The 21047-nt window shown below is 45.0% G+C and overlaps 1 protein-coding gene across 4 annotated transcripts in view; it reads right to left on the bottom strand.

The window, feature by feature from the left end:
- The window catches only part of SPOPL (speckle type BTB/POZ protein like), a 62011-nt gene that overhangs the window by 35589 nt on the left and 5375 nt on the right, over window positions 1–21047 (bottom strand). For 2 of the 4 annotated variants that reach the window (XM_090045834.1, XM_090045837.1), the window contains exon 2: window positions 11103–11241. The exons of 1 other annotated variant lie outside the window; for it this stretch is intronic. The gene's annotated coding sequence lies outside the window, so the exon portion shown is untranslated. Of the gene's footprint in view, window positions 1–10065; window positions 10181–11102; window positions 11242–21047 lie in introns of all 4 variants that reach the window. One more of the 4 variants, XM_090045836.1, reaches the window with a different exon arrangement.

Below are 21047 nucleotides of genomic sequence, written 5' to 3' on the forward strand. Positions count from 1 at the left end.
GAGTCAACATCTGCTCTTGCCCTCCAGCCCCCTTCCCCGGGTGTCTGTACTCCCTACCACTCCCTACCCCTCTGCAGCTGCTTACCCTCTATTGCTGCTCTAGCTCTGGGCTCCTGCCTGATCAGGCAGCAGCAGCTGCAGAAATGGCAGCCCCATGCCCCGATCCTAGGATGGGTTCAGAGCTGGAGCTCCTGCCACTACAGCACACACATACACACAGCATTGCCACAATGGAGGAGAGTAACTGGGGTTGGGAAGGGTACAGACACAGAATGGGACATGTGCATGGGGGTGTGGGAGAGCAGGAGCTGACTATCCCCCCTTGCACTCAAATCTCTTCCCCCCTCCACCTATATTGAATGCAGAAGACTCGTTCTGTATTCAAATAAATATGGTAATAATGATAACATGAAATGAAGATGCTCGTAAGACAATAAACTGTTCCAGGTGAGCCAGGGATAAGAGGTCCAAAGAGAAAGGAAAATAAGCTAGTATGTTGTTCATCAAATCAGTACTAAAGATACAAGTCAGATTCTAAATCTGTATACAAAAGGAGCCATAATTAACAGCAGCGTTATATATGCCTCAGTAGGGGACTACAACAATTGTCATGTGGTTGGGAGTTTCTGTGACAGGGGTATCAAATATATAATCCATGGACCAGATCTAACCTATGGAGCCATTTCTTCTGACCCATGGGCCTCCTGGAATAGCTCCCACCAATGCATCCTTGATGGGCAGCAGCCATCAATCCTCCTCCTGCCCCCTCCCCGCCCCCATTTCCTAAATGCTGCCACTTGCCCCAGATGCAGCCCAGGAGGCTCCCTGTAGTCTGGACTGACCCCATGAGTAGCCCCACAATCCAGATTTTAGGATCCTGGGGTGGATTTAAGTCACACCATGGTTGGTAACTTTTCAGAATCATGTTTTCCTCTATTGTATGAGAATCAGAGGAAACAGGGACTCTAAAACATTCTTTATGCATTTACTATATTATGAATGTTCCTTCAGTAACCTCTTGTATCACTTAAACAAGAGCACCTACATGCCATGCTGATAAAGTTTCTAGTAGTTGGCTATTAATAGACTACAATTTTTTTTTATAGAATTGCAAAGCTGTTATTCTGAACTTCGACAAACATTTTTATACCCACTCATATCAGATAATTTGATTTTTCCTAGGAATTTTTAGTCAGAGCTATCTATCATTTTTGTCTAACTTTTAGACAAATGAAGTAAATCTTACCAATTTTGTCCCAAACCCATTTTTTAAAGCTGTTAAAGTCCGGAATGCATAAAGTAATGTGGTTAAACTCTGTGTGTGTGTGTGTGTGGGGGGGGCATATATTTTGTATCAATATGGTCACAAAGAATACGACTACAGTTTGGATTAAACTATTAAATGCAAGTAAAATAAGATTTGCATTCAATAAATAATTACATATACTCAATGAGGGGAGAGGGAACAAGTTTTATAGATGACACTGGAAACTACAAAAAAAAAGAATATGGATTTTGCCCCCCCTCAAAGATGCAACACCAACAATTTTTTAAAGTTTCCTTCCACTATACTTGTAAGAAAATTTCTATTAAGTCTTAATGGTTGCCACTTATTTTAGGCAAACTAAAAGAAATGCGATAGCTTTGCTGTCATGTTCCTTCTACCCCTCAATGCTTTTCTTCAGCTCTGAAAGTGTTAGCAAAGAGAACAGCTAGCTTTCCTTACATAAGGTTCATCAGCAAAATGAAATTTTCCTTTGCATCATAGAGACTTCTCCAGATTGTCATTGACTTACTCTTTCTACAGCGTCTAGCAGGAGCAGGATAAGTCTACTTTGTAAACGAATTTCCATTGCCTAATACCAAATAAAGCCATTAGCATCATTTGCTATTATAACTGAACTACAAATAAGAGCTTCAAGTAGGCCTGTCACTGGTGTTAAGACACCTTATGAGCATTCCAGAAAAAAAAAAAAACCACCCCAGCCAGCTTCACATTTATGAAGTGAAGCTTGACAGGTGATTATTTGCATGCCTAAAGGCTCTAAAGTTTTTGATTTTACCTATCTAAAAAGGAGCAATGACACATGAAGCTTTGCAGATAAATTATTTTTGCTATACATAAATACTAAATATAGATTACAGGCAAGACGGTCTAAAGTTCTATTGCAATAATATAACTTTTTCAAGCAGAGCTATATGTAGCCAGTGGCTTTCAACAGCCAGTAGGCTCCTTTAATTACATGGAATATCATTATACTTCATTCCTTTATGCAGAAATAGAACCTATACCCAGGGTAGTTAATTTGAAATGCAACGGTGTATTCATTCCCAAAACTGAACAAATCCAACATTTATAGATAATCTGTATAGACAATGCTCCCACTTTCATGTCATCAACAGACTTCATCAGCATGAGCCTAACATTTGTAAAAACATTAAGAAAATATTAAGTAAAATCAGTCTCCTGGAGAACTCCACTAGTCACCTCTATACTTCGGCCCACATTGTATCAGCACCGATAGAGGAAAAATTGACATTACTGGCAACTGGTTTTTTTGGCTGATGTGGCCGATACTATTGCCGATAAATGCTGCATGAACATGCACAGCTGCAGAATGCATGAGGTCAGGAATGCAGTCTGGCAGCCTCGGGGTGGGGGGGAGGGGAGGGACACAGGGGAGGGAAAGGGCATGGGGTGAGGCAGATTGAGGCCCCCGCAATGCTGGAGGGAGTGGGGCTGGGGTGGGCGCTGCATGGGACAGAGCTGCAGCTCTTCTGGGGGGTGTGGGGAAAGGGTGACTCCTGTCAATGTGGGCACCCCTGAGGGAAGTGTGGGGGGGCATGTGCCCCCGGATCTGTGCATGGGGTGAGGGCAGGCTGCTATTGCATGCTTGGGGATGGAGGCTGTGCTAGCCTCTTCCCACCAAGGGGGCTGGGCCAGGCTGTACCTGGGGTAGGCAGGGGTGGAGCAGGCAGCAGCGGCGCTGGGAAGGGTGGCTATGGCGTAATGTGTACACAGCCAGCGATAACTTTCACAATTTGAACAAGTTTTGAATGCAAGCTTTTCATGCCAGAACTTACAATTTTTTTTTTTTTAAAAGAACCAGACTCACAGCACTATTCTGCAGCAAGAACTTGCTAATAAGCAGCTTATTACCTTCTATACAGCAGTTCCCTCCTCCCCCACCCACCAGTTTTTGAAGTGGCTTGGAGCATGGCTCCAGTTCAGCCCCTTACAGCAGCATGGAACCGGCACCACTGTTCCAGCCCAGCCCTGCAGCAACAGTGCCAGCGCCCTACAATGGCTGCTACGGGGCCAGCGTGGAGCCACGCTCCATGCCACAGGTTGCTGCAAGGATGGAGCCTGCCAGTGTAGCTAAGGTAAGGAGGAGTGCAGTGAAGGGAGAGGAAGACATGGTGGGGGCAGGTGACAGCTGCAACTTTGGCTCCAACTCCAGCAGTTTGGGGCCAGAGCCACAGCAGCCACTTCCCCCAGCCCCCACGCTCAATTGTAAAGTGAGGAGCTTTGCCCACTTGATGTTAAAGGGGGGGAACCTCACCTTCTAACTTGAGTAAATTCCTTAATAGGCTTAAACTGTTACTGCAGCTAACAGTGCAAGAACTAATATTATCTAGAAGTCAAAGGAAAATGGATAAAAAATTAAAGTATTAGCAAAAAGCCTTAACTGTAGGGTTTGTAATATTTTTGAGTGGGCTCAATATTTTCCCTACATTTAAAGGGACTGAAAATACCTGAGAATTGTAAAACGATTATTGACATTTTTGTTATTTTGTTGATGGAAGTTAAAAAATGCAGACAAATTCTTGAAGGTTTCTGGATGTACTTTCATCAGTTACAACAACCCTGCTAAACACTGAACCTAAATTTAGAAACCAGATATGAAGTAGAATCCAATATCCATGTTTACAAAGATGAACCTTTGATTTGTTAATCTGAAGTATATACAAATCCCCCTCCCATCCAATACATTTGCTAATTAGTTCAAATTAACGTTTCAGATACATGGCAGCAGCCCAGTTCCCAAAATTAAAGTGCTTAACTCAATTTTGATTTCGTAAGATTGTCTATAGTGTGAATCAAGCATTTTTGAAACTTCCTATCTGAGAAATGGACTGATGGGGAGAAAGTAAGGGTTTTGGTAATGGATTGCTTAAAAACTAAACGGTTTCTAGTTATTGGCTGAGACAGAGTCTGCAATTAGAGATGAAGGAAGCATCACAACACCTATGCACCCAGGAACCTGGCCTTGCTGTGTAAGTCACTTAGTTACCTTTTTATTGCTCTAATATTGGATCTATTAGACACAGGATCTGATGCTGCGTATAAAGTAAAGGCAGACCGGACCGTGCTAAGTCACGTTGAAAATAAATAGGCATGAGAAATTTAACGTTAGTAAGGTACTTCAAAATTAAAAGAGGAAAAACATAGTTATATGCCTGCGTAGCAGCTATGTCACTGGATACTGCCTCATATATGAAGGTAATAACTCCAATTACTGGTTAAACTGACTAGGGACTGGTTTATTCCACAGAGACATTATCTTTGTCCCCAAACACTAGACACACGAAAGCATCCGCACAACTGAAGAGCCTTAGGTTTACCAAACTGTTCAATTTAACAGCCTGTCTTGTAAGATGACCACTTGCTTATAAAAATAAATTTATTAAATATTGCTATTGGAAAAATAAAATCCAAATTTGATGGCATGATTGTCTCATTAAAAGAAAAGCAGTTAGCAGGACTTCTTTTCCTGTAAACAAACAAATTGTACTATATGATGTAATTTTATTGCATCCAATTACCAGGATTAACTAGCTGCTCTTTTGTTTCAAATGTCAAACGGCATTCCCTGTATATACAATTATATTAAACTACATTTCCTGCTGAAAGACGTGCTGCACTTACTCAATAACATGTATTTGTGAAGTCTCTTAAGGTTAGGCAATTTTTCAATTTGCTCAATATCACAATTTGTTTCTCTAAAAAAAAAAAGACTGAAAAGAAAATAATTCTAAAACAATGCCTTAAAATGAAATAAGAAAAATTACACATCTGAACTTGGGTCACACCTGTTACTTCAGCATAAGCATCAATTTAAATTTTAATTCATGTAGTATGGTTCAAATTGACCGTACATTACATATTAGACACGTAGTATAGTTAGTTTTCATTCCATATTAGACACTCTCCATTGAAATTATGAATATTTCAAAGTTTAAGTGTATACAGTAATGTAAATAAGATAGTTAGTCCTTAGATACATTAGGAATAAGAAGTCTTGGGCTCTGAGTGGGAGTAACAGCTTTACAAGACAGGAAAAAAAATTAAGGAATATGTCTACACCGCAGTGTAGTTCAGCTGTACCCGGACTAAATTTAAAATAGCTAGCTCAAACACTGCTAACAGAACAACTACGGAAGCGCAGAGCTCAGGATGGACTAACTCCTGAGTATTTACTCCATACTGAGCTATGTAAAGTTATAGATAGGCTACAAGCATAAATTTCAGACTGACCTGTAGGTCTATAGAGGCTTCCGTTTCTTATTCTGTTTCTATGCCACCAGCCTTACTCTTTCCCTTATCTGCTTCTGCCTCCTCTCCATCTTTTCAGTTTCTTTCCTAACGTGTTTAGAATTATGTACGACATACTGCACTGAACACTCAGATGCATCCAATGACCCAAATCCTGATCAGAGCACTGCAAGTGAAACAGCCTCAAGTTGACAAGACTTTCTTCCGCTTGAAAATCAAGGCAGCAGAACACGTTTTGTTAAATTTCTATCCGCTTTAGCTGACAAAATGCTTTTGTCAAGATCCAATTTGTCAGAAAAATCTGACGAAACACACACACCTAGCATTTGGAGCTCCAATGTAGTTGCCTTACAGGTGATACAAATCTTTCTTTCAGTTACTAATTGTATTCTATGTATTATCCCAAAACACTTAATTTTTTTCAGTCTCACTAACACGAAGGCAACAAAATCAGGAGAAAGCAAGCAAATCGAATCAAGTTTTTACAGTAGTTTTAAAAGGCTGCCAATTCTGGAATATAAGCACGTCAATTTATAAAAAAAATTATGCCAGAAACTGAGTATTAATTTAAAAACATATTCTGACCTAGAATCAGTTTGATTAGTTTAATAATTACTGGATAAATGTTCAACTTTATTAATATAGTAAATAAGTTAACTTACTGTAATAAACCACCTAAAATTCTATTTTTAACCAAGTCACTGACATTACTTATACTGAATGTATAAGTTAAGATTACATTAAAAGTGGTGGTACTGTTAATAAGTACAGTTCACTTCAATGTTGATCATAAGAACATCTCATTTTAAAATGCTATTTTCTCCTCTCTCATTCTGGCATGCAGTAATAAAGCAAACATCAGTTTAAGGCCTTTTTGGGGGGCAGAGGAGGAGGGGATGAGGAAGAGAAGAAAGCTCAGTCTGTTTTACACTTCCTTACATACTTCATTACAGAGAGCAAAGGCAATTACCACTGAAGGTAAAGACAATAAAATGTTGGGGAGGAACCAGGTGAGAATTTTCTCAGAAGAAACATATATTACAATTCAACTGAGGGACTGCTAGAGGACTCCCTTCCTCCAACAGCCACATGTGCGTTGAAGGTAAAGCCTGGAGATTTGGTATGTGATTTGTCTTGTGCTTTCTTTACAATTTTCATCATTATTTTATCCATGTTATTTTGATGTAAAAATACCTAGATGTAGTATTTTTCCTCCCAAAGTAAAAATGGCTGCTCCAGGAGAAGAACAACATGGGAACAACCAGGGTTAAATCACTCTCAGGAGTTTCTCCTGGGAGAGTGAAGTCTGTACATGCTGACAACACAGGCTGACCCTGGGCAATCGGACGCAGCCAATCAGCACTGTAAGCCTTCCACTCCTCAGGGCCTCAGCATTCGAATGTCTGTAATGCAACTCTGGGTGAGTTCTTCTACCATGATAAAAAACCTGGGAGAATTCTCCCAGATTTTTTTAATGTGTATATGCAACCTTGGTTTTGCATACACTCTTTTTGATGGAGAAAAATCTAGAAAATTATTCCAAGGAAACTATTTTGCATGTCAGCACCCATGAATTATAAACAACTAAAGGCTCATCAAGTTTAAAGTTCTTTAAAAAGGTACTCTTTTTGTATTTCAAAAATCCTAACTTTGCTTTCTCTGTACTGCAGTGCACATATGCAGAACATGGTTTTTTTTGGGGGGGGGGGTTGACAATTTTATACGTGGTGTTTAATTGGTAAGGTTTGGTAACTATGCCAAACTGTTCTCTATGAAGGCTATTTTGCCATAGAAATGTTATAGTGGAGCAGTGGTAGGTAATCATCACCACCCTGCATTACAAGCATGCCACAACTTTGAGAGTTTGCATGAAACGTTACTAATCTACCCTCAGTGGCCAAGAACATACTCCAGTTTAGGACAACTCTTCTTTGCGTGGTAACTTGGTTTTTAAATAGGTAAGCAAAGCATTACATTTTTCAATTCAATTCAATTTTATTATTAAGGATTCTGGCAGAAAGCCATGCTCCCCAAAACAACATAACAGACATACAGCATTACATTTTTAATTTATGAACCATAATGGCAAACTGTGAATAAGTAGATGAGTACCTGGAATGATAATATTTTTCAAGTAGTAGAGTTGGAATGCTAGTGTGCGCATGATGCGGCACTCTGTATTTGAAAGCTTGTCTACTATCTCTCCCAATTGGTCCAATAAACGATATCACCAAGAAAAACCCAAAAACATTTCTCTCAAAATTTAGCAAGATTGATTTAACCCATAATTTAACCTAAATTCAACCTAAATTCATTGTTTAACTGGTTTTCCTGTTGGGTCAGTCAACAAGAGTACTGGTCCAAACATGGCAACTGATACTTACACAATAGGAAATGGGGGGGATAAACCCCAGGTAATAGTTCTTTGACTCCAAAAGTCATGTTTTTACAAGCTAGCAAAGCATGAAGTAGCAGCACTCACTGCCAGCACCCCCAAAGGACTGTCAAAACAAACCAGTTTCAGCAGAGAGAAATGTTAACCCCAGTTAACCTCAAACAATTATACCACCCTTCTAATCAAAGCATTTTATACAGACCTCAACACAAAACTTGTGAAGTATGACCCCTCTAACAGCTGAGGAAATGAAACAGGTTGAGCATCCTGCAGCCAAGAGCAAGACAACGCAAGAGTCTAGATTAAAATTCAGGAGCCACAGTCCTTTCTTCATATCTCTCTTATTTGATCCAATCCGTTGATATATTATACTACAGTACTGACATTTTATTCAAGGATCTTTCAGACCCCAGGATATACGCCACTGAAATTTCTATGTAAATTTATTAGCTGATTTTGAGATTAATCTTCTCCTTCCATACTCAGGAAAGAAAATTCAAAAGTGGAAGAGGAGGAGAAAATGCACACTAGGGGTTCACAGATGTATCAGTCGGCTATCAGATGGGCACCGATAACGTCATTTCTCCTTTTATCAGCTGTTGGCTTTTTTTGGGTAGATAGTAGTTATGGCCACGTGCCAGGAGCAACCTGGCAAGCACGGTTCAGTCCCCACACCCTTCTGCCAGCCTGAGCACACAGAAGACTACAGGTCCTGGTGAGCAGCAGGAGGGGGCACTGGAGAGCAGTCACAGGGCACCAGGCTCAGCCACAAAAGGAGTGTTACTCGCTCTGGTTCCTGCTGCTGCCGCCACTGCCATGGCATGGCAACACCGTGCACGCAACAGGTGCCTGAGCATCGGGGCTGCTGTGGAGGCACTGGGCTGCACGTAAGGCGCCATGTGTGGGACATTCTGGTCCGCTGGGCATTGGGCGCCTTTGCAAAAGCAGTTTCTCCCTGACGGCTGTGCGAGCTTGGCTGCACAGGGCCTGCCACATCTGGAGGCTCCCAATGTGCCTGGCATCGCTGTCCACATGAGGGTCCACCCTGCCCACCCCGGACAGCAGCATGGGCCGCACAGGGAGCGGGGTTGCGGATAGGAGCTAAGGTTATTGGATTGGCATCGGTCAATATGGTTGGTTAATTATGGACTATTGGTATAGGCCAAGACAATCTTTATCGGTACACCCTTAATGCATGCACTAGAGGCTGAAGTTTGTTCTGGCAGACTATAAAAGATGCATGATTCTGATAAATCATGAAGACCCATTTTTCACTTTTTCCATGCTATTCCGTTCCTCTCGCCCACCCGTGCTGTTTGGTTCATGTCAACGTGTCAAAATAGCACTCAAACTGAATGGGATTAGAATTTTGCTTTTGTCACATACACTTGTAATCTTCACACACACTATTTCATTAAGACTTCACTTGAAAGTTTAAAATATAGTTTGGGATGGATAACATTGCTGAATCTACAGAATTCCAAAGGGAACTTAGCTGCGAAGAAATGCTTATACAACTTTTCAGTTTGGGCCACACCTATGCTTTAACTCTGAATTAGTAAAACTGGCAACAATTTTAATGAGTAAAGACAACAAAGCAAATAAACATCTTGCTACAAAAAGCACACTATAACACTGATGAACCCAAAACAGTTGTTTAATAATAGTACAACAATGCAGGAATCCAATACATACATGAAACTTTGTTCTCTGAACAAAAACCCTTAACTTATTTCAAAATGTTTCTGTTATGAGAGGTGCGAGTATGGCTGCTTCCCAGTAAGATCTTAACTTCCAAAACCCCCTTTTTGAAATGACAACAAAAACAAACTTTTAAAAACAGGGGGAGGGGAAGGACAGGAATTAAATGCACTTCTAAGTGCTCCACTGTACGACTACATGTTTCAGAAGATATTCCTAAAAACCATTAAAAAACAGTCTTTTCCCCTACATAGCCTAAAACAGAACTTCTTTTTGCATCTGGTAAAGTCTGGAAGAATCATCTCCAGCCTTGCTCAGAAAGCCCATCCTTGTACTCCTTGGGCCCTCTCTCATCTCTTTTAGGGTAGGTCAGGGGCAGGAGCTAAGAAACCAATGGAGGAGGAAACTATACCTGCTGCTGTGCTAGAAGAAACATGTACAATTGAAAGGTTCACTCTTAATGATCCTCAAGCAGACTTCCTGAGCACTGGCCACATTTGTTAAGTCTGTATTTCACAAGCAGCAGCCTGGCAGAGGAAGATACAGAGCATATAGTTTTGTAATTGGGCTTTGTTTGAGAAGCGTATTTTTAAATGGTTTCACTGAACACAAATGTGAAGACAAGCAAAGTCACATAACAAAATTACTCAACTTGCCTGCGTATGGCTCACCAAAATCTCAAAGCGAACAAGCAGGATTATGTAAACAGCTGACTAGCATCTTATTAAAGGGGACCATAGACACAGTCTGAAATAACCAGTGCACCAAGAGGCCTTTTATTGTCTGCATGCCTAGACTGCTCACCCTAGCAACATTTTAGAAGCATAAGCCAAATGTCAAGATAAAACACAGAATCCCTTTTTGGCTGTGTTTTCTTGTTTTCAAGCTTCTTACAGCTCTTCACTGGTGTAGTTATTCTACCTACCTTGACTGATGAATACAGCTCTTCTGCCTCTAAGTAGCTGCAAACGGGGATAAGACCCATTATAACGGATCAGCAGATAGTCCCTCCAACGACTGTCCACAGAATAAAAGCAGTCCACATTGATGTTTGTCTAAAGCCTGCCTTGCATAATCCCTCTCTACTTGCTATTTATCACATAACATCCCCACCACAAGTACAGTAAGTACTATCAACACACTTCAATAGAATTTAACAGGGTGGATTTGATTTAAATCAAATCAATTAAAATCACAATTTAAATCACTGGTTAAGAATCATTAATTATTAATAATTATCATTATTATAAACTCAGAGTCAATAGGCCTGTTGGGTGCGTATCAGGTCTGTTATCTCTCCAGTCAATATATTGCTGTTAACAAGGATGTTATTATCTCTGGAGACAACAAACTCTCCCTATGCTTGAAGAAGGGTGTTTGTGCCTGAAAGCTTGCAAAGAACAATTTTTCCAACTATTTAGTTGCTCTAATAAAAGATATCATACCTACCCAAAGAACCTTGTCTGCCCATGATCTTTGGAGGTGCAAATCCAGAGGCTGAGAAGAGAAACTAAGCATCACAGAGATCACAGAATCAAAGAAGTCGGGTCGGAAGGGACCTTGCAGATCTTCAAGTCCGATCCCCTACCTGGGCAGGAGAAAAAACTGGGCTCAAGTGATTCCAGCCAGGTAGGCATCAAGCCTCTTCTTAAAGACCCCCCAGGGTAGGAGCCAGCACCACTTCCCTTGGAAGTTGGTTCCAGATCCTAGCCGCCCTGACTGTGAAGTAGCTCTTATGGATGTCTAATCGAAACCTACTCTCCAATAACTTATGGCCGTTATTCCTTGTTATGCCAGGGGACGCTAGGGGAAACAAGGCCTCTCCCAAACCCTTCTGGTCCCCCCAGTGGGTTTACAGACTGTCACCAGGTTCCAACTCAGCCTTCTTTTGTGAAGGCTGAACAGGTTCAGGTCCCGCAGTCTCTCATTGTAGGGTCTGCCCTGTTGTCCCTGGATCATGCGGGTGGCCCTCCTCTGGACCCTCTCCATGCTGTCCACATCCCTCCTGAAGTGGGGCGCACAGAACTGGACACAGTACTCCAGCTACGGCCTGACCAGTGTTGCATAGAGGGGGAGGATCACCTCCTTAGCCCTGCTTGAGATGTACCTGTGGATGAACAACAAGGTCCAGTTAGCCCTGCCAACTGTCACCTTCATTAGAGGCAGGTCCTGTCAGACCAACTTGGTGGCTTTCTATAAGCAGGTCACAAAATCCTTAGACACAGGGGTAGCAGTGGATGGAGATGCTCCATGGGATCCTCTGGACTGAGAACTGAGTCCCACTGTGGAGAGTGGTTTTCTTTAATAGGGGTGCACCAATAAAGATTTACTTGGCTGATACCAGTGGCCGATTATTAACCAGCCATATTGGCCAATTTACAAGAATGTAGCTGGGCAGCTTGGAAAGCAGCGTCTGACTAGTAAGTCGGGGGGGGGGGGACACACAGAAGGGGTATGGGGGGGCAGACTGATGCCCCCACAGAGAGTGAGGGAGAGGGGCAGAGGCAGGCACTGCCTAGCCAAGGCAGTGAATGCAACCCAACTGGGAGTAGGGCAGAACCGCAGGGGGCTTACTGAGGGGGCATGGCTCCCCAGGGGGCCTGGTCCAGGGCTATGCTCAAGGTCAGCAGTGATGGCACTGGCAGGAGTGGCTACAAGGAATTTTGGCATGGCTATAGCCTACTCTGTATATACCCCTCCCACCCTGAGCTCAAACCCCGTGCTGGGAAGAGGCCAGCGCAGCCCCTGGCCCTGAGCCAGCTGTGGGAAGCTCACCCTTGCCCTGCGCACAAATCCGATGTGGCATATGCTCCCATATCTCCCCAGGGGGTGTGCACAGTGCCTGCCCATGCCCCACTCCCTCTCTCGCTGTGGGAGCCTGAATCTGCCCCCCTTCACCCCCACAGACTTACCAGCAGGAAGCTGCTCTCCAAGTTGCCAGGCTGTATATCTGGCTGTGTGCATGCTGCAGCTGTTTACCTGCACACAGCATTTATCAGGGACATTATCAGCTGCACTGGCCAAAAACCGCTGACTGCTGATAACGTTAACTTTTTAAGGGTACACTGATAGAGATTTTGAGGGCCGATACCAACAGCTGATATTTAAGGAGGCATATAAGTTGATACCGATCCAATACAACTGCCATCAGATGGCAAGTCCAATGTGATGGAATGGGAGGGGGGAGGGAAGAGGCATGGGGGTGCAGATCAACGTCCCCTGCGGTGAGGGAGGGGGCAGTGGCAGGCGTTGCCCAGCTGGCAGTGGGGGGTGTGGGACAAAGGCACTGCTCATGGGGTGGGGGCAGCTCCTGCTGCTGCTTGTACCCTGGGAGGGTGGAGACGAGGGAGGGGAACACGTGCCCTGGGATCTGTGTGGCGGGCTGCAGCTGTGGGGTGGAGCCAGAGCTGTGCAAGGCTTTTCTTGCTAGGGGCTGGGCTTGGAGCAGGCTCCAGTGGCGCTGGGAGGAGGCTGCAGTTCCCTCAAATTTTGCTGCAGCTCCACTCCCAGCCCTGTACACAGCCTGGCACAGCCATGGCTTTTCCCAGTGCTTGGGTGGAGGTAGGATGTTGAGCTGGGGCTGCGCTGGGTGGTGGCATAGAGCTGGCAGTGAAGCTGCAGTGAAATCTGAGGTGGCTGCAGCCTCCTCCCAGCGCCGCTGGAGCCTGCTCTGAGCCCAGGCCCCAGAAAGAAAAGCCTCGCATAGCCCTGGCTCCACCCTGCAGCTGCAGCCCACCCAGCACCATGAAGATCCAGAGGCACACGCCCCCCTGCCCTCCTGGGATACAAGCAGCAGCAAGACCTGCCCCCATCCCATAAACCACGCTTACACCCCTCACCCCCCTCACCTGGCTGGGCAGCACCTGCCCCTGAACACTCCCTCAGTGTAGGGGGCATTGAACTGCCCCCCACATCCTTTCCATCCTCCCTCCCCTTCCAACTTACCACACTGCTCTCCACACTGCTGGCTCTGCTCCATGCTGCATTGCGCCTGCACACAGTATGGGCATTTATCATCCAAATTATTGGCCCCGTTGGGCCGATATCCAATATAGACAATTTTCTTTATATCGGTACTGATCCGATATCAGACCAATGTATAGGTGCACCTCCATTAATTTTCCTTTTACTGGCGTGTATCTGACATGCCACTAGTAAAGATTAGAGGTGCGCTGATTTATCACTCTATAGAGGAGCCTCTGGGAACCCCATAAGATTGGGCCCCTAATATAGTTTATGGCCTCTTGTGACATATTTATAAAACTTCTAAAAAGATTACTAGAATATATCGTCTCAAATAGCATATAATTAGATGTTATAATCCCTATTCCACGATGATATATTTGAGCTTTAACATACCTTAAAATTAAAACTATCTTTATAAGTTTACTTTTTACAAAAAAATCTTAAAAAATAAAAAAAAAAGAGATTAAATAAAAAAATCTGATTTTTAATTTTTTTAAATTGTTGATTTTTATCCACCCTGGAATTTAATAGTTGGAAGACAGGAGAAGTGGTACCTTTGGACCAGTTTGCCCGTTACAAACCACAAGTCTGAAAGCCACTGTACCACAAGATATTTACTACGGAGGTAAAAGCATTAAAATTAACCATCATGTTTGTCAGGTAACTGAACAAAGGACATTTCAAATAAACCGTGTTATCAAATAACTGGTCTCTTGGAAATCATTTCACTGTAGTAAACCATACTTTTGGGAGGGGGGACTGTAGATTGCCTATTCCTCATACTCTTTTTGCTCCAATTACTTTAACAGTAACCAGAGCTGAATGCACTATTCAAACCAAAGACTAACCAATATCAAGTAGGAACAGACAGCCTTGCTCGAATCACAGTAATCCTACTAACACAACTCAACATATTATTTGATTCTTTGCAGAAAGTTACAGCTAACTCATCAAGGTTATTGTCTACCAGAACACATCTATAAAATGCTTAGGAATAATGCTTAGGAATGCCTGAAATTAACAGACATATTTTGTTCAACTTGGTTTTCAAGTTTACCCCAAATATTTACTGCTTTCATGACTATTTCTGTTGACCTCCTGACATAGGCACCTTGATCCTTAACGATGTGACGATTTGCAGTGACTATACTCTTACAACTACGAATCAAGAAGTCACTCAAAGAGCTATGTTCCCATAAAAGTGCTAAGATTAAAAAATACCAGAACCCATTTTATTAAACACTACTACTTATACAACAGTAGTGCTTATAGAGTCAACCAGGTCATAACCTTATTATGCTAGATGCTGCACTGAAACAGTAAAATGATAGTCCCTATTTTAAAAGGTTAAAAACACAAAAAACTATTAACCTGAAAAGTTTTGGTGACATAACTAAGGGTTGAAATAACTGAGAATATTTTTTTTTATTTTAATCAGCACGTTAAAGTGATGCATTAGACGGGGGAAAACGTACTATTTTCCTTTCTTTACCCTAGGCAAAACAGCCTGACAAGCTTTAGTTTTACTTCAAAAGCTTCTTTCTACAGAAGAATTTCTGGTATTGTGTACCACAGCACATTCAATGCTGCTTGGAGAACTACTGAAATTTTGACACCAAGGGAGAAAATTATGCCATGTATGAGAGAGATTCAGAACCACATAGCCTGACTGACTTAATTATATGCTACAGCCTAACACTTTCACAGACTTCACAGCTCGAAAAATTGATATTTGAATGCATTTTCTTCATTAGTCATTTCTTGCCTTCTTTTTTTTTTAAATCTGGGCAGGATTTGTATGAAGACATGTCAAAGCCAGTCAACCACCAAAAAATTGAAAAAATTAAAAGAATGAAGTCAGATCATGATCAAGTACCTCCATGAGGGCTTGTCCCTCAAAAAATCCATGAGGACATGGTGGCAACATTGTGGGATAATGCCCTTTCATATACCATAGCAAAAAAATAGATGGCTCAACGTAAGCTAACACTAGGATCTCTCAAAGCAGCCACTAAATCAGAACAAGATTATACAATTCTGATGATGAGGAGGAGGAATGCCAGAAGATTAGCACCCAGGTACACGGCCGAGATAGTGAAACAAGCCATACCATCTTCAACAAAGATTTGGGCATGATAGAAGTATTAGGCGAGACTGAGGCTCAGGAAGGTGAGCACTGTTCAGAAGAGAGCACAATTTTACATTAGCTGTGAAATTGTGAGACAATGACTGGACAAATTATACAGGGGGGTGCGTGTGTGTGTGTGTGTGTGTGTGTGCGCGCGCGCGCGCACACACACACACACACACGCACGCACATACACACGCCTCATCCTTCATATTTACTGAAATACAAGTTGAGGTGTTCCTCCCCCACCAATCAGCATGGGGAAAAAAGTCCCTCATCTTGCATTTAAGGAAAACTCATTAAATATACTGCCACCAAATGCAGCATGTGCTTAGTCACAGAAACTTGATTTAAATGCATCAAACACTGAGCACGTCTACAAAACACATGGCCCATATGGATCAAACATGCTGATGGGAACCAACCACAAGGATAAGTTAGTACAACCTATCAGAATAAGATATATGGTAGTGCCCATCAAGTACAGTCTCCCTGAATGACGACTCTTTCAAGTCATGGTGAGCCACTAAACTGACCATATTTTGACTTCCTCTTCGCTCCCACAGCTGAGATGCATCTTTTCTTTCCCATTTCTAGTTGTTCCTTTTTCTTCACCAGCCTTCAATGTCCAGCAAAAATCATCAAACAGGGCCCCAAACAATTCACCAAGAATCTCTCTGCTGCGACCTCTCTTCGCCTGTTGTATATGACGACTGTGGCTCTGCCCTCCATGAGATGCAGCCAGACCAAGTTGCCCTGTGCCTTATCTGCATATCAATTTTTGGAGGTTACCATGATTTGACAGAAACATATCTGTTCCAGTCATGAGTTAGGGAATTAATTAGGACATGGATATTTTATGGGGTATCTGGAATAGACAAACATACTGAGCAGTTCTGAACTGTGGGGTCACTGTGGCTTGAAATGCTATTGACTCTGTTGGGGCCCAGCCCAATGAGCTGTATAGTAAACCACTAGCCTTTTGACTATGGACTAACAACATACATAGTTTGTACTATATATAAAGTAGTTACAAAAGCGCCGCTAAACAGTGTGGTTAAGGAGCACCTGTGCTAAAACTTCCAGCAGTTGAAAAAGGTAATATGCATCAACTCTGGATGAACTAAGTCTATGGGTCCTATATGTAAATTACTATAGGGACGTTTATTTCAAGGTCAGTATTTCCAAATTTGCCCTTCACTTCCATGTGCTCAGGGCTTGCAGGGACTAACAGTAAGGAAGGGGAAAAAGGACTGCAAGGGGAAGAAACTGGGGGACCAGAGGGCTACCTGACCTCCCAGATTTATTTTCCCTGTTGTAGCAGTGGGAGGGGAGCAAATTCAAGGCCAACTTCCAAAATCTAGATTCTATACCTGTGCCTTATCTGCATGGCCACCTCCCCTTGCGGGGTCTGCTCCCTACTGGGGTCTCTGGCACGCCAGCTGGAGGAGCTCCAGGCCACAGTCCAGAGACTGCGTGCCATCAGGGACTGCGAGCAGGACACAGACTCCTACTGCCAGGCCCTTCTCCCCCGCGAGCCGCAGGGGAGAGCTCCGTCGCCCCCCATGACTAAGGAGGACTCTGGGACCTCCCGCTGTACCCAGTCAGCGGCATGGACCAAGGTGGTCAAGGGCCCGAAGGCCCGCCGCACCAAGGCCCCTCCCTCACCGGAGCTTAGCAACAGGTTCGCACCTCTTGCAGCCCCAGCAGAGCCTGCTCAGTTGCCATCTCCCGCAGGCAACTCAGGCTCAACCACAGCTACTGCCCCCGCTCTCCCCAAGACAAAGCGAAAGGTGTTTGTTGTGGGAGTCTCCATCCTGCAGGGGACCGAGGGGGCAATCTGCCGCCCCGACCCCTTAGCCCGGGAACTCTGCTGCTTCCCGGGGGCCTGCATCCGAGACATTGCGGAGAGGATCCCGCAGCTCCTCTGGTCCACACACCACTACCCCATGCTCCTTATTCACGTGGGCACCAATGACACGGCTCGGAGCACCCCCAGCCAGGTCATGAGGCGCTACAGGGAGTTGGGAGCGGGGCTTAGGGGTCTGGGAGCTCAGGTGGTGTTTTCGTCGATCCTCCCAGTCTCGGGCTATGGGCTGAGGAGGGAGAGGAGGATCTATGCAGCGAACCAAAGACTGCGGCGCTGGTGTCATCAGGAAGGCTTTGGCTTCCATGACCACAGCCCGCTCTTTGGCGAGAGAGGCAGCGAGCTGCTGGGAAGAGATGGCCTCCACCTCTCCCCCCTGGGGAGCAGGCTCTTCTCAGCCAGGCTGGCTGACCTGCTCCACCGGGCTTTAAATTAAGCCCGCTGGGGGATGGTGGGATTACTGCCACTCCTGGCCTGCAGAGCGACCCTTGCAAAGCCAGTGGACCAAGGCACTTAAGGGAGCCCACCCCTGCCCCAGCCCTGGCACAATCTGTGGGCAAGCCAAGAGCCCCTAAGGGCACACTTGCCTACCTGTACACTAATGCCAGGAGCCTGGGTAAGAAGCAGGATGAGCTCGTCCTCCTGCACAGTGCAAAGAAATATGATGTCACTGGGAAAACGGAGACCTGGTGGGACTCCAACCATGACTGGACCACAGGTATAGAGGGTTATACCCTGTACAGCAGGGATCGTGTTGAACAAAAGGAGCGGGGGTATAGCTCTCTATGTCAAGGAAAGCTACATGTCCCTGCAAGCTGATGTTGGCGACCGGCATAGACAGCTAGAGACCCTCTGGGTAAAAATTTGTGGGGAATACAGCACAGGGGACACAACGGTGGGAGTCTACTACAGACCTCCCACTCAAAGTCCTGAGCTTGACCAGGAGTTCGCCCGGGAACTGACTGAGGCCGCTTGCTCCAGGACCTTGGTTGTCATGGGTGACTTCAATTACCCGGACATCTCCTGGGAAGATCACTCAGCAAAATCCGAGCGGTAGCAAAGCTTTCTCTCGTGCGTGGATGACCTCTACCTGACAGAAGAAATCTATGGGCCAACGAGAGGCAAAGCGCTGCTCGATCTGGTACTGGCTATGGGGGACGACTTAATCGGCGAACTAGTGATCGACGGGAAGCTGGGTGACAGCGACCACGAGCTGATCACCTTCACCATCCGCCGTAAAGCTGGAAAGTCAGTCAGCAACACAGAAGTCCTTGACTTCAGAAAAGCCGACTTTGACAAGCTCAAGAGGCTAGTCAGTCAGGCCCTCAGGGACCATGACCCCAGAGAGATGGGAGTTCAAGAAGAGTGGTTGCTTCTCAAAGAAGCGATCCTCAATGCACAAGCTAACTCTATCCCAACACGGAGGCAAGGCAGCAAGAAGGCACAGCAGCCCCCCTGGCTCTCCAGGGACCTAGCGGACCTCCTGCGGCTAAAAAGGAAAGCCTACAAAGGATGGAGGACGGGATTCACCTCCGAGGAGGATTACTCCGCGCTGGTCCGGTCCTGCAGGGAGCAAACCAGGAAAGCCAAGGCTGCAACGGAACTCCAACTAGCTTCAAGCATCAAGGACAACAAAAAGTCCTTTTTCAGATATGTGGGGAACCGGAGGAAAAGCAAGGGCAATGTTGTACCCCTGGCTAAACCAGATGGGGCAACTGACAACTGACGCCCAGGAAAAAGCCAACCTATTAAATAGGTACTTTGCGTCAGACTTTCATCAGTCACATGGGATGCCCATGCCTGCTATGGGACAGGGAGATCCGGGTGATGGGGATCCCCTACCGTCCATAAATGCTGACCTCATGAAGGAACACCTTGAGAAGCTGGATACCTTCAAGTCAGCCGGCCCTGACAATCTGCACCCCAGGGTACTCAAGGAGCTGGCGAGCGTCACAGCCCAGCCCCTGGCACCGATCTTTGAAAACTCCTGGCACTCTGGTGCCTGAAGACTGGAAGAAGGCCAATGTGGTGCCGATCTTCAAAAAAGGGAGGAGAGTGGATCCGGCTAACTACAGGCCCATTAGCCTGACTTCTATCCTGGGGAAGATCCTAGAAAAGTTTATTAAGGAGGCCATCCTTGATGGACTGACCCAGGCTAACATTCTAAGGGATAGCCAGCATGGGTTTGTTGCGGGTAGGTCTTGTTTGACCAATCTCATTTCCTTCTATGACCAGGTGACCTATCACCTGGACAAGGGAGAAGAGGTTGATGACATATATCTTGACTTCAAAAAAGCTTTTGATCTGGTATCCCATGATCACCTCTTGGCCAAACTGGCCAGTTGTGGCCTTGGCTCCACCATAATCCGCTGGCTGGGAAATCGGCTCCGTGGTCAGACCCAGAGGGTTGTGATTGATGGCAATCACTCATTGTGGTGCCCTGTGACCAGTGGGGTCCCTCAAGGCTCTGTCCTGGGACCCATACTGTTCAATATCTTCATTAATGATGTGTACATTGGAGTCAGGAGTGGACTGGCCAAGTTTGCCGATGACACCAAACTTTGGGGCAAAGCATCCACGCCAGAGGACAGGCGGGTGATCCAGGCTGACCTGGACAAGCTCAGCAAATGGGCAGACGAGAACCTCATGGTGTTTAACACCGAAAAATGCAAGGTTCTCCACCTTGGGAGGAAAAACCTGCAGCATCCTTATAGGCTCGGCAGTGCTACGTTGGTTAGCACTACAGAAGAAAGAGACTTGGGGGTTATCCTTGACCACAAGATGAACATGAGCCTGCAATACGATGCTGCAGCGAGTAAAGCGAGCAAAACGCTGGCTTGCACCATAGATGCTGCTCGAGCAACTCCCAGGACGTCATTCTCCCCTTGTACTCGGCCTTGGTGAGGTCGCAGCTGGAGTACTGCGTCCAGTTTTGGGCTACACAATTCAAAAAGGATGTGGAGAAGCTTGAGAGAGTCCAGAGGAGAGCAACGCACATGATCAGAGGTCAGGAAAACAAATCTTACAATGACAGGCTGAGAGCCATGGGACTCTTTAGCCTGGAAAAGCGTAGGCTCAGGGGTGATCTGATGGCCACCTATAAGTTTATCAGGGGTGACCACCAGGATCTGGGGGAATGTTTGTTCACCAGAGCGCCCCAAGGGATGACGAGGTCGAATGGTCACAAACTCCTGCATGACCGTTTCAGGCTGGACATAAGGAAGAATTTCTTTACTGTCCGAGCCCCCAAAGTCTGGAACAGTCTGCCAGAGGAGGTGGTTCAAGCACCTACATTGAACACCTTCAAGAGTAAATTGGATGCTTATCTTGCTGGGATCCTATGACCCCAGCTGACTTCCTGCCCTTTGGGCAGGGGGCTGGACTCAATGATCTCCCGAGGTCCCTTCCACCCCTAATGTCTATGAAATCTATG

This window comes from Crocodylus siamensis, chromosome 4 (genome assembly GCF_052110815.1).
Source record: "Crocodylus siamensis isolate JL-2025a chromosome 4, ASM5211081v1, whole genome shotgun sequence".
In the NCBI taxonomy this organism is placed as follows: Eukaryota; Metazoa; Chordata; order Crocodylia; family Crocodylidae; genus Crocodylus; species Crocodylus siamensis.